Source organism: Gopherus evgoodei, chromosome 7 (genome assembly GCF_007399415.2).
Source record: "Gopherus evgoodei ecotype Sinaloan lineage chromosome 7, rGopEvg1_v1.p, whole genome shotgun sequence".
Classification (NCBI taxonomy): Eukaryota; Metazoa; Chordata; order Testudines; family Testudinidae; genus Gopherus; species Gopherus evgoodei.
This window is the reverse complement of record NC_044328.1, coordinates 101,377,995-101,388,426: the sequence shown is the minus strand read 5'-3', so window position 1 is coordinate 101,388,426 and position 10,432 is coordinate 101,377,995.

The following is a 10,432-nucleotide window of genomic DNA, read 5'->3' as shown; positions in this document are numbered from 1 at the left end:
GCTACCTTCGAGCAATGAGTGCCTCGGCTGCGCATGCAGCGTGATGACATCAACACGCACAACCAATGAGGGAGGAAGGTTCCTCCCGCGCTGCCTTCTGGGTATTGTAGTCCTGGAAACGTCCCCAGTAGGGTAACGTAAGAGCGCATGTAATAAAGCGACCTGTAAGGAAACCAGTTACCGCGCTTTCCACTGGGAGTTGTAGTTCTGAGGTATGTAGGAGCTGACCTCCCCCAGTAGCTTTGCATTCTGGGAATTGTAGTTCTGAAGAGTTGGCGAGGCCAGCGTGGAACTGGTCCAGGCTTAAGGACGAAGCCTGTGTATTAGGAGATGTAACATCCAGTGGGTGAGAAAACAGCCAGATCTAAATACTGCTAGTGTAATAAGGTTTAAGATTTAGGGTGTGCCCTTCTCTTTTATTTTCTTTGGTAACTACCTCTGACCGCTTACGCCTACCACATATAATCACTTATAATCCATCTTTCTGTGGTTAATACACCTGTTTTCTATTTCATCTAAACGAGTGTGTTTTGGCTGAAGTGCTTGGGAAATCTCAGCTCAGTGAACAAAGGCGAGTGTGCATCCTCTCCACATTGAGGGAGGGGCAAACTGAGTAATAAACTTACACTGCTCAGGCTTCTGACCAGGGCAAGAGGGTACAGCACTAGGGTGCAAGGGTGGGGAACTGAGGGGAATTGGCAGGAGCCTCTCTATTGTTGGTTCGCGAGTGGCTGGGAGAAGCATTTAATGTAATTCAGTTGGGTGTGTCCCTGCCTATGGATGTCTGTGTAAGAGCAGTACCTGCCAGAGGCTTGCAGCTTTCCAACAGCATCACAGTGTAAGAAGGAGCCCAGGCTGGTGAAACAGAGGGCTTACCAGTCCCACAGTTCAGGTTGCATCCTGGGAACCCCAATACACCTACACATCGGTGGAGAACCTTCACCAAACAAGGAAGTGACCAAAGAAGAGCACGGAGGACATGTTTCAAGGGTTGCGCCAATCCTCAGAGGCTAGAAAACAAGAACGCAGGGCATGGAGAGACACTTTAAAAGAAAATTATGAAATAGACAGGCAGGACAGAAAGGAGAGCCAGAAGTGAATTTTAATGGGCCAGGAGTGGATGACAAAAGTGATGGAGGAGCAAACAGAGATATTGAAGTCCCTAATCATGCTGCAGGCAGAATTCATGTGTACTCGGCAGCTCCTGCAGCCAATACAGAACTGTTTTCCATGCCCTTCCCAAATTCATCCCACACATACCTTGTAACTTACTGGCCCGTCTCGGTACCCCTTCATTCTACTCCTTGGGAAAGTTTCCAGAGTGATAGCTGGACTTACACACAGCTATAAGAGCCTACACTGCCCTTCATTGTTCTCTCCCTTCTCACCAAGCCTTTTGTGTGTGTTGTTAATTGGTATTTAATAAAAACATATTCTCTGAAAGATAGCCAATCTTTATTGGTCTGCTACACATGGTGGTTGCTGCTGGAATTAATACACATTGGCAATTTAATCATTTGCTGAGAACAAATCACGGTCAGGAATAATCAACATTTTCATGCATGGCGGCAAATTAACAAAGTATGGCAGAGTGCTGTATAGAAAGACATGTTTCTGGATGATTACTGGAGCTCATTGTTAAAATGGTGCCTCAAAGCCTCCCTGATTTGAATAGCCCTCCCTTGTGCCCCCCAATAGCCCTGGTATCTGGCTGCTCAAAATCAGCTGCCATGTGAACTGCCTCTATGTTCCACCCTGGGTGAAACTTTTAACTCTAGCCTCACAAATATTATGGAGCACGCAACAGGCTGCTGTGACCGTGGGACTATTTTCCTCATTTAGGTCTAACCTGCTATAAAGGCAGCGCTAGCATGCTTTTAATCTGCCAAAGGCACATTTTATGGTTTTCTGCACTTGCTCAGCCAGTTGTTGAAGCACTCCTTGCTGCTGTCCAGGTTTCCTGTGTAAGGCTTCATGAGCCATGGAGTAAGGGGTACACTGGATCTCCCAAGATAACTATGGGCATTTTAACAACCCCCATTGGAATCTTTCGATCTGGAAAGAAAGTCCCAACTTGCAGCTTTCTGTACAGGCCAGTGTTCCTGAAGATGCATGCATCATGCACCTTCCCAGACCACCCCGCATTGATGTCAATGATATGGCCATGGTGACCCACAAGTCCCTGAAATACCATAGAGAAGTATCCTGTTCTATTGATGTACTCCATCACAAAATGATCTGGGGCCAAAATTGGGATATGCATACCATCTATCAACCCGCCACAGTTAGGGAATCCTATTGCCCCAAAGCCATCCACTATTTCTCTCACATTGTTAAGAGTCACAGTCCTCTCTAGCAGGATGTGATTAGTGGCCCTGCACACTTGCATTAAATCAGCCCCAACAGTGGACTGCCTAACTCCAAACTGATTCACAACTGACCAGTAGCAGTCTGGAGTTGCCAGGTTCCTCACAGTGATTGCCACATGCTTCTCCACCGAGAAGGCAGCTCTCATTTTGGTGTCCTTGCACCGCAGTGCTGGGGCGAGCTCTTCACATGGTTTCAGGAAGGTGGCTTTGCACATCTGAAAGTTCTGCAGCCACTGGTCATCCCAGACCTGCATAATGATGCAATCCCACCACTCAGTGCTTGTTTCCTGAGCCCAAAAGTGATGGTCCACCATATGGAACTGCTCCGTGAATGCCAAAATAATCTGGTGTTGTTTCTTTCCAGAGCACACAGCAGGTCAGGCACCTCTATTTCCTCTTCAGATTGGGAGCTCATGATATACTGCATGACCATCCACAATGTGACCATAACAGCAGAGAACAGTTCAGGATCCATCCATTCAGGCAGAGATGGTTGGCACATAGTAAACAGGGGCCCTTGAGAAATGCCACGAAGCACAGTTGAAAGCCCCTGGAATAATGGGATGAAAAAACTGCATCATGGAACGTTGAGCCCGCACCCATAATTACGGTTATGTTTTAGTCATGGGTATTTTTAGTAAAAGACATGGACAGGTCATGGGCAGTAAACAAAAATTCATGGCCCATCACCTTTCCATGACTTTTATCATATATCCCTGACTAAAACTTGGGGGTAGCAGTTTCAGGGAGCAGCCCAGGGGGTGCCATGGGTGCTGGAGGGGTGGTCCTGGGGGGCGCTGGGGGTGCTGGAGGGGGACCCCAGGGACACTGTGGGTACTGGCAGGGGCACGGCTTGAGGGGGTGCCATGGCTGCTCAGTGGGGCATGGCCCAGGAGGGCACTGCGGGTGCTTGGGGAGGCACAGCGCAGGGGGTGCCATGGGTGCTTGGGGGGGCGGGTTGGGGGGGCTGGGTCAGGTTCCCGACCCAGCTCCTGGGAAGCCCCGACCTCCAGCTCCTAGCTCCACTGTGCTGGCTCTGCTCCACCCCAAGGCCCAGTTCTGCAGCTCCCATTGGCGGGGAACGGCAGCCAGTGGGAGCTGTGGGGGCAGTGCCTGCAGGCAGAGGCAGCATGTGTTGCTGGGAGCTGAAGGATGGAGGTCCTGTCACCATTCCGGGGAGCCCTCCCTAGGTAAGCACCGCCCAGCACCCCAACCCCTAGCCCTGAGCACCTCCCCAACTCCTGCTGCTGGGGGCAGGGCTGGCTCCAGGCCCCAGCGCGCCAAGCACGTGCTTGGGGCGGCATGCCACAGGGGGTGCTCTGCTGGTTGCTGGGAGGGTGGCAGGCGGCTCCGGTGGACCTCCCGCAGGCGTGCCTGTGGAGGGTCCGCTGGTCCTGCAGGACCGGCGAGCAGCAGAGCACCCCCTGTGGCGTGCCGCCGTGCTTGAGGTGGTGAAATGGCTAGAGCCGGCCCTGGCTGGGGGGCAGCCGGGGGGCCCCAAGACTGCCCCAGCAACAGCCAGTGTAACTAACCCAGGGGCTGCCTGAGCTGCTCAGGTGGCTCCCAGGCCAGCCATATGGGCCACTGCAGAAGTCACAAAGGTCACGAAAAACCACGGAATCCGTGACTTTCCGTGACAAACACGAAGTCTTACCCATGATGTACTGCGATCCGTTCTGCCTTCCCACAACTCCTAGCTGCAGAAGGTGGTGAGTAGCACAGTGGGATAGCTACCCACAGTGCACTGCTCTCTCTGTTGATGCTAGAACATCAACTGTGGACACAGCCCTCTGCCAACAGAAGGAGCATTGTGTGAATATGCAGAGCGATGTAATTATACTGGGTTTTGATCGTCAGCATAACTTGCATCAACAAAACTCTGTAGTGTAGACAAGGCCTAAAAATCATGGACTGAACAGAGACACTGGATTTATGGCTGATTACAACAATCTGTCACCCACTAACCCCCCTTTTTGTCCTATGACCGCAGAGGTATTAACACGCCCTCTACCTTGAATGGTCCCTTAGAATATGTGCTAACTCATTATGCTAAACAATCTGTTCTACTGCCTTTCCTGGACTTGAAGAAGACCTCTATGTGGCTCAAAAGCATCTCTCTCCCTCCAACAGAAGTTGGTCCAATAAAAAATATTACTTCTCCCATCTGGTATCTCCAACTTCTGGCACATATGGAGCAGGTTTTTATGTCAATACTCCTGCAGTCTCAGAACCCCCACCAGAGGGCAGTACATGCACAGCATTGGCATGTCCCATGGCAGTGAGCCTTTTGTCTCTGTCCCAGCAGGTGACATTAGCCTGTCCCTTGCACTGACTAAAAGGTGAGTGGGGTCTAACAGGTATGGCTGGAAGTCAGGACTCCAGGCTTCTATCCCTATCACTGGGAGGGGAGTGTTGTCTATTGGTTAGGCTTTTGGGGGGTGGGGGGTGGAGTTGGGAGCCAGGACCCCTGGTTGTTCCCTGGTGTGCATCTGTGCCGATCTCTCTGACAGTGACATGGGAATGACATGCAGACTCCCTGTGGGATGCTGCAGTGTGGGAGGGAATGTTGTGGTGCCCCACTGTCCCTCTGGAGGCATAGACCCAGACCTCACAGTGACCCTCAAGGACTGGCTCCCTAATGCTGAGGGTGGCCCCTTCCCTCATATCATTTGGCGGCTCCCTCTGGAACTTGGTGGATGCATCAAGGGGTGGGGGGGTGTCCATGCCCTATCCTGCCAGTCATGGGTAGGATGCAAGGGCAAGTGTGTAGCCATTAATCATCAAGGATCCTAGCCCAGGGGGCAGAGAAACCCCTTTGTGTGGGCCCCTCACTCTCTGTTAGAGGGGCCAGAGGGGCACAGGCCCCCTGGCCTGGGAGGGGCCAGACCCTGCCAGCTCACTCCAGCCCCAGCCATGGGGAAGGAGACTCTGTAAATATTTAACACTGTAATCACTCCCCCATGGGCCTTCAACACCTCCCGCCCCTCCATGGGCCAGCAGTTTCCAGCTCAGAGACAAGCCCTCCCCCACTTCAACCCATTGGGGATGTATGGAGGCCCCCACATCTGAGTCCATCTGTCTGTGTCTGCTTCTGCCTGTCTGTTCTTACACATGCCCACTGCCCGAAGCTCAGCCCACTGCCCTAAAGCTCTCAGCCAGAGAGGTCCCTCTATAGACAGCCCCTACACACCACCCCAGAGGCTGTTGCATCTCAGCACTGAACAAGAAGTCCCAGTATAAACAGCTGTCCCCCCATGCCCCATCCAATAAATGTCTGCATCTCAGTGCCAGGAGAGGGATCCCCACCCCCAACCCCAGAGATGCCTGCATTTCAGCACTGGGAGAGGGGTCGCTGTAGCAACAGCACCCCTGTCATCCCAGCCTTGGCTTCCCCTATCCCAGCTTTGCTGGTGCCCCTCAATCTCAACTAGCAGCCTCCTGCTATCCCAGCCATGGGCACTCTGCCCCCACCCCACCTACCACTGCTCCTCATTCACTGTACCTCAATGCTGGACCCAAAGCCACAGGAACCTTTCAAGTCTAGCAGGGTCATAGTACAGGTGCAATCACTCATTCACTTCAAAAGTGCCAGATCAGTAGCTCCCAGCCTACCTGCTGTAACCCACTAGACCCCCATGTCCCTCCCAGAACTGGGAACAGAACCCAGGAGTCCTGGCTTCCAACCCCCGAGCTGTAAGCCACTAGACCCCTCCCAAACCTGGGAACGGAACATGACCTTTAAATGTTCTTTGAGATCTCGATTATGTGGTGAGTGGAGCAATGGGGGCGGGGAAGGGCAAGACTGTCTTGGGGCATCCAGGGAAGGGATGGGATGGGATGAGGCCAGAATGTGAGCCCCCTCCGTGGCACAGAGAGCCTAGGCCAGGGGAGGGACTGTCATGGAGGGATGTCTCTGTCAAGGCTGTGGCAGGGCTGACCAGAGGATTCTGGGGGCCTGCGGTCTTTGGTGGCGGGGGGCCCCCGCTTCGGTGGTAATTCGGTGGCGGGGGGTCCTTCCACTCCAGGACCCGCCGCCGAAGTGCCCCAAAGATCTGCGGCAGGGGCCCCCTGCCGCCGAATTACCGCCGAAGCGGGACCCGCTGCCAAAGTGCAGCCAGGTCTTTGCCGGTAATTCAGTGGCAGGGGGCTCATGCCGCAGGTCCTCGGGGCACTTCGGCAGTGGATCCTGGAACGGAAGGGCCCCCCTGCCGCCGAATTACCGCCAAAGACCCAGCTGCACTTCGGCGGTGGGTCCCACTTCGGCGGTAAGGACCCCCCACCGGCGAATACCGGGAGTGGAAGAATTTCCGGGGGCCCAGACCCAGCGAGAGTTTTCCGCGGCCCCCGGAGTGAATGAAGGACCCCGCTCCAGGGCTCCCGAAAAACTCTCGTGGGGGCCCCTGTGGGGCCTGGGGCAAATAGCCCCACTTGCCCCCCCAGTGGGCGGCCCTGGGCTGTGGGGCACAGACACACCCTGTGGTCTGCCCGACTGCCCAGCTCTGGCCTGCACTTCCCCTCTTGACACAAGAGGGCACAGGATTCTCCCCCTTCCTCCCACCAGGAAGAACCAGTGTGTGCTGAGCCCACCCCGCCCCAGCCCCATGGAGTGGGGCAGGCGGTGACCTGAGCCCCTGGAGAAGGGGAAAACAAAATCCTTGAACCCTTGATTCTTCCTAATTGTTACCAGATTGGCCCGTTACTTTGGGGTTTGCTCATGTATTCAGGTTACTCTTCAGGGCAGGGGGGGTCTGTAATTCTATCAATATACTGCTTGTGTCACGTGTGTTTCCATAGGGAGCTCTGCTTCTCCCTGCTGCAAGTCCCCTCCCAATGAAGCTATCCCGCAGGACTTGGGTTCCCTAGGGCTGGGTTCCAACTGGATGAACACACCCACACATACATTAACAGAGCAAGTCTGACTCACTGGGCTGGAGGAAGCAGCACTTTCGAGCTCCCTCTCCTTATCTGCCTCTGGGCTCCATGGACTGGGTCAAGCAGCACTTTCACGCTGTTACCCTTATGCATCCAGATTCAGCATGTCCCTATCCCCACTCTCACATCACAATTGTACTGGCAGTAACCTACTTGATGAGTAAACCGCACAGTATTTTGGCCGCTGCAGGGATCTTTAGCTTAGGGAAAAGGAGCGTTGCTGTAGAATGAATGGGGGAAGCTAAAAACACAAAAGCATAAAGTTCAGCAAGAGAGAGAGCAGCACCCAAGTTAACCGTAAAAGTTATTTATTGAATAATAGTGATAACTACACAAGGAGGGCTAGACCAACATAACCTACAGTATTAAAGGTTAATACCTAAGATAGAAAGGAAAACAGAGAGAGAAGGAGGGGGATCTCACCCACTCCATGAAGCTTGAACTGGTCGGGGTTCCCAAGTGATGGTGGTTCCCAAGTGAGGGTCCTGAATGCTGGAGACAGGCAGAGCTCCCAGCACGATCAGTCAGGAGAAGATGGAGTCCCAGTGGAACTCACCCTCTAGTGAGGGTTCTGATGCTTAGATCCAACTTAGATAGTTTGGATCTGAGCATCAGAACCCTCACTAGAGGGTGAGTTGAGATTTTTGTAGAGAAAATACAATAGTTCATGGGAGAACACTAGATTTGTTTATAGGTAAGCTGATGACTCAAGGGTTTTTTTAGGCTAGACAATAGGAGCTGATCACTCTTGGCTATGGGTGGTGTTTTCTTCCAGGGAGCTCACAGTGCAACTAGGCTGCTTCAGCATTTGGATATCAGTTAAGGATTCATTACTAGAGTTAGTCTGATAACTGCTGAGCTGGGTGTGTGCAGGCCTAGGTTCATTAGCATCTGGAGCAGAGATTCCCAGGATGCAGTGCTTCCCTGCTTTTTCAGGTCCCAGAGTTCAGTGCAGTTCTTTGTTCTCCATTCTGTGTGTAAATTGAGATGCCTCCCTGTCCCATCTTTCATGCAGATGAGGCTAGGGGAGTTGTCTCTGCTCTCTTTTCCGTATGCTAATGGCGTTGTCTTAATCTTGTCACCCTTGTCAGGAGGGGTCTTGGTGTGTCTCCCATCCGCCCTTCACTGCTCTCTGAAGTTTTTTCCTCTGATGGGTTTTGGTTTAAGCAGAGGCTTGGGGGGAGGTGTCTTTCATGAGTCATGCTGGATACTGCACCCTGGTTCCCCAAGAACACGGAGGTGTCTGGTATCATAATAGCTCCTCAAATCCCCTGCTGGGCTGCCTTCATCGGAGGAACATGGAGCGAATGGCTGAGAACAGAATAGAACCCAGCAGTCCGGTCTCCCACCCCCACTCGCTGCCATGGCATGAGGCAGGAGGCCAAGTTGCAGAAAACACTGCAACAGCCACGGAGATCCCTGGGGATGCCACTCCAGCATCGCTTGTGCTGTGCATGGTGAGAAGAGCTTGCCTGTCCCATCTGGAGGTGCAGGGAGAAAGGGGAGCTGCCAGGGCTGCTCGATCCCAGTGGGAGGCCCAGCCAGCACGTCACAAGCTCACATGGATGCAGGGTGGCACAGCTGGGCAGGCTGCAGTGGGCCTGGGAAAGCGGGAGTGGGATAGGAGGCAGGATGTGTGGATGCTGCACTGTGTCCTGCCTGGAGACCGGTACAGGACAGCTGCTTCTGGGGATGGCATGGTTGGCTGGGGATCGGTGCCAAAACTCATGGGTCATGTGCAGAAGGTCACACAGTCTGTACGTGAGCAGATCGCCCCAATCCCTGGGGTGCCCAGGAATCACCCCCAGGGCCCCAGACCTCATCTGCTGCTGGTCTGGAGGGGCACCGCTTAACTTTCTGTTGGGTGCATGGGACCAGCCACATGGGAGGGTGCTCGGCTCCCCCTGAGCATGGCAAGGTGGCCAGAGGGAGGGCTTGCTGGCTGCTGGCCCTTTGCTGATCTGCTGAGTGACAGGAACAGCCTTAACTCAAATCATAATCGAGAGCGTCTGCCAGAGAGACATCCCTTGGACCCTGGAGAAGGGGATCCAGGGCCTTTTGCCTCCAGGGGCACCAGCTCTGATCTGGCTCTGGGGCGGGGAATTTGCTCCAGTCCAGGCCCTTTCCCCTGGGGGGGGGTGCGAACTCCAGTCCAGCCCCGGGGGGGGAGAGGGCTGGTTCAGGGTGGGCGAGGAACAGATGGGCTCCAGGCCCTCTCCACTCTAGAGAGCCCTTGCCCCAGTTCAGCCCCTGGGCAGGAGGACTGGCTGAGATAGCCCCAGCCCCCATGGGGCTGACTGCGGCAGGAGCCCCTCCCCAAGCACCAGTTCCCACATGCGCCTTCCCAAGATGAGTCACTGTCTGCTCCCAGCTTCTGCTGCAGAACAAGCAGCTATTTATACTGGCCTCCTCTCTGAGGCTGCTGTGCAACACTCCCCGCCCCCAGACTCCAGCTCTGGGAAATCAGGGCCCCTGAGTCCAGTGGGGTCTAGGAGCTGGAGCAGGGGGGTTGGGAGTCAGGACTCCTGGGTTCTATCCTGGGGGAAGGGGAGTGGGATCAGAGGTTAGAGCAGTGGGGATGGAAAGGGAGCCAGGACTCCTGGGTTCTATTTGCTGTCCTGCCATGTGAACATAGATAAGTCCATTCCTCCCTCTGTGCTTCAGTTTCCCCCATGGGGTGCGTGAGTGTGTGGGGCTGTGTGACTCTCAAGAGGCTGATCCCAGACTACTAGCTCACTCTGCCATCCTGCCTTGGACCCCCAGCCCCTTAACATACCCAACCCTGTATAGCAGACTCAGCCCAGCCCCAGGGATCCTGCAGAGACAGCCCCATGTGTGTGGTGATTCTGCCAGATTTCGGGCCAGCTCACTGTCCTCCTGGGCACAAATAATTGGCCCCCTCGATCTAAGCAGGGTGTGGAGGCTCAGACCCCTGGAGAGGTCCCTGCAGGGCAGGGAGTGCCAAGTTTGCCTGCCAGGATAAAAGGTGGATTTACCCCTTGTCCTCTCAGGGAGGTGGCCCCTCACTCCCTCTTCCAAACACACACCCCATTGTCCTCAGCCTCAGATCTGGTATCAGTTCCCAGCTGCCCCCCTACAGCAGGAGTTTCCAGCCACAATGACGGCTTTGT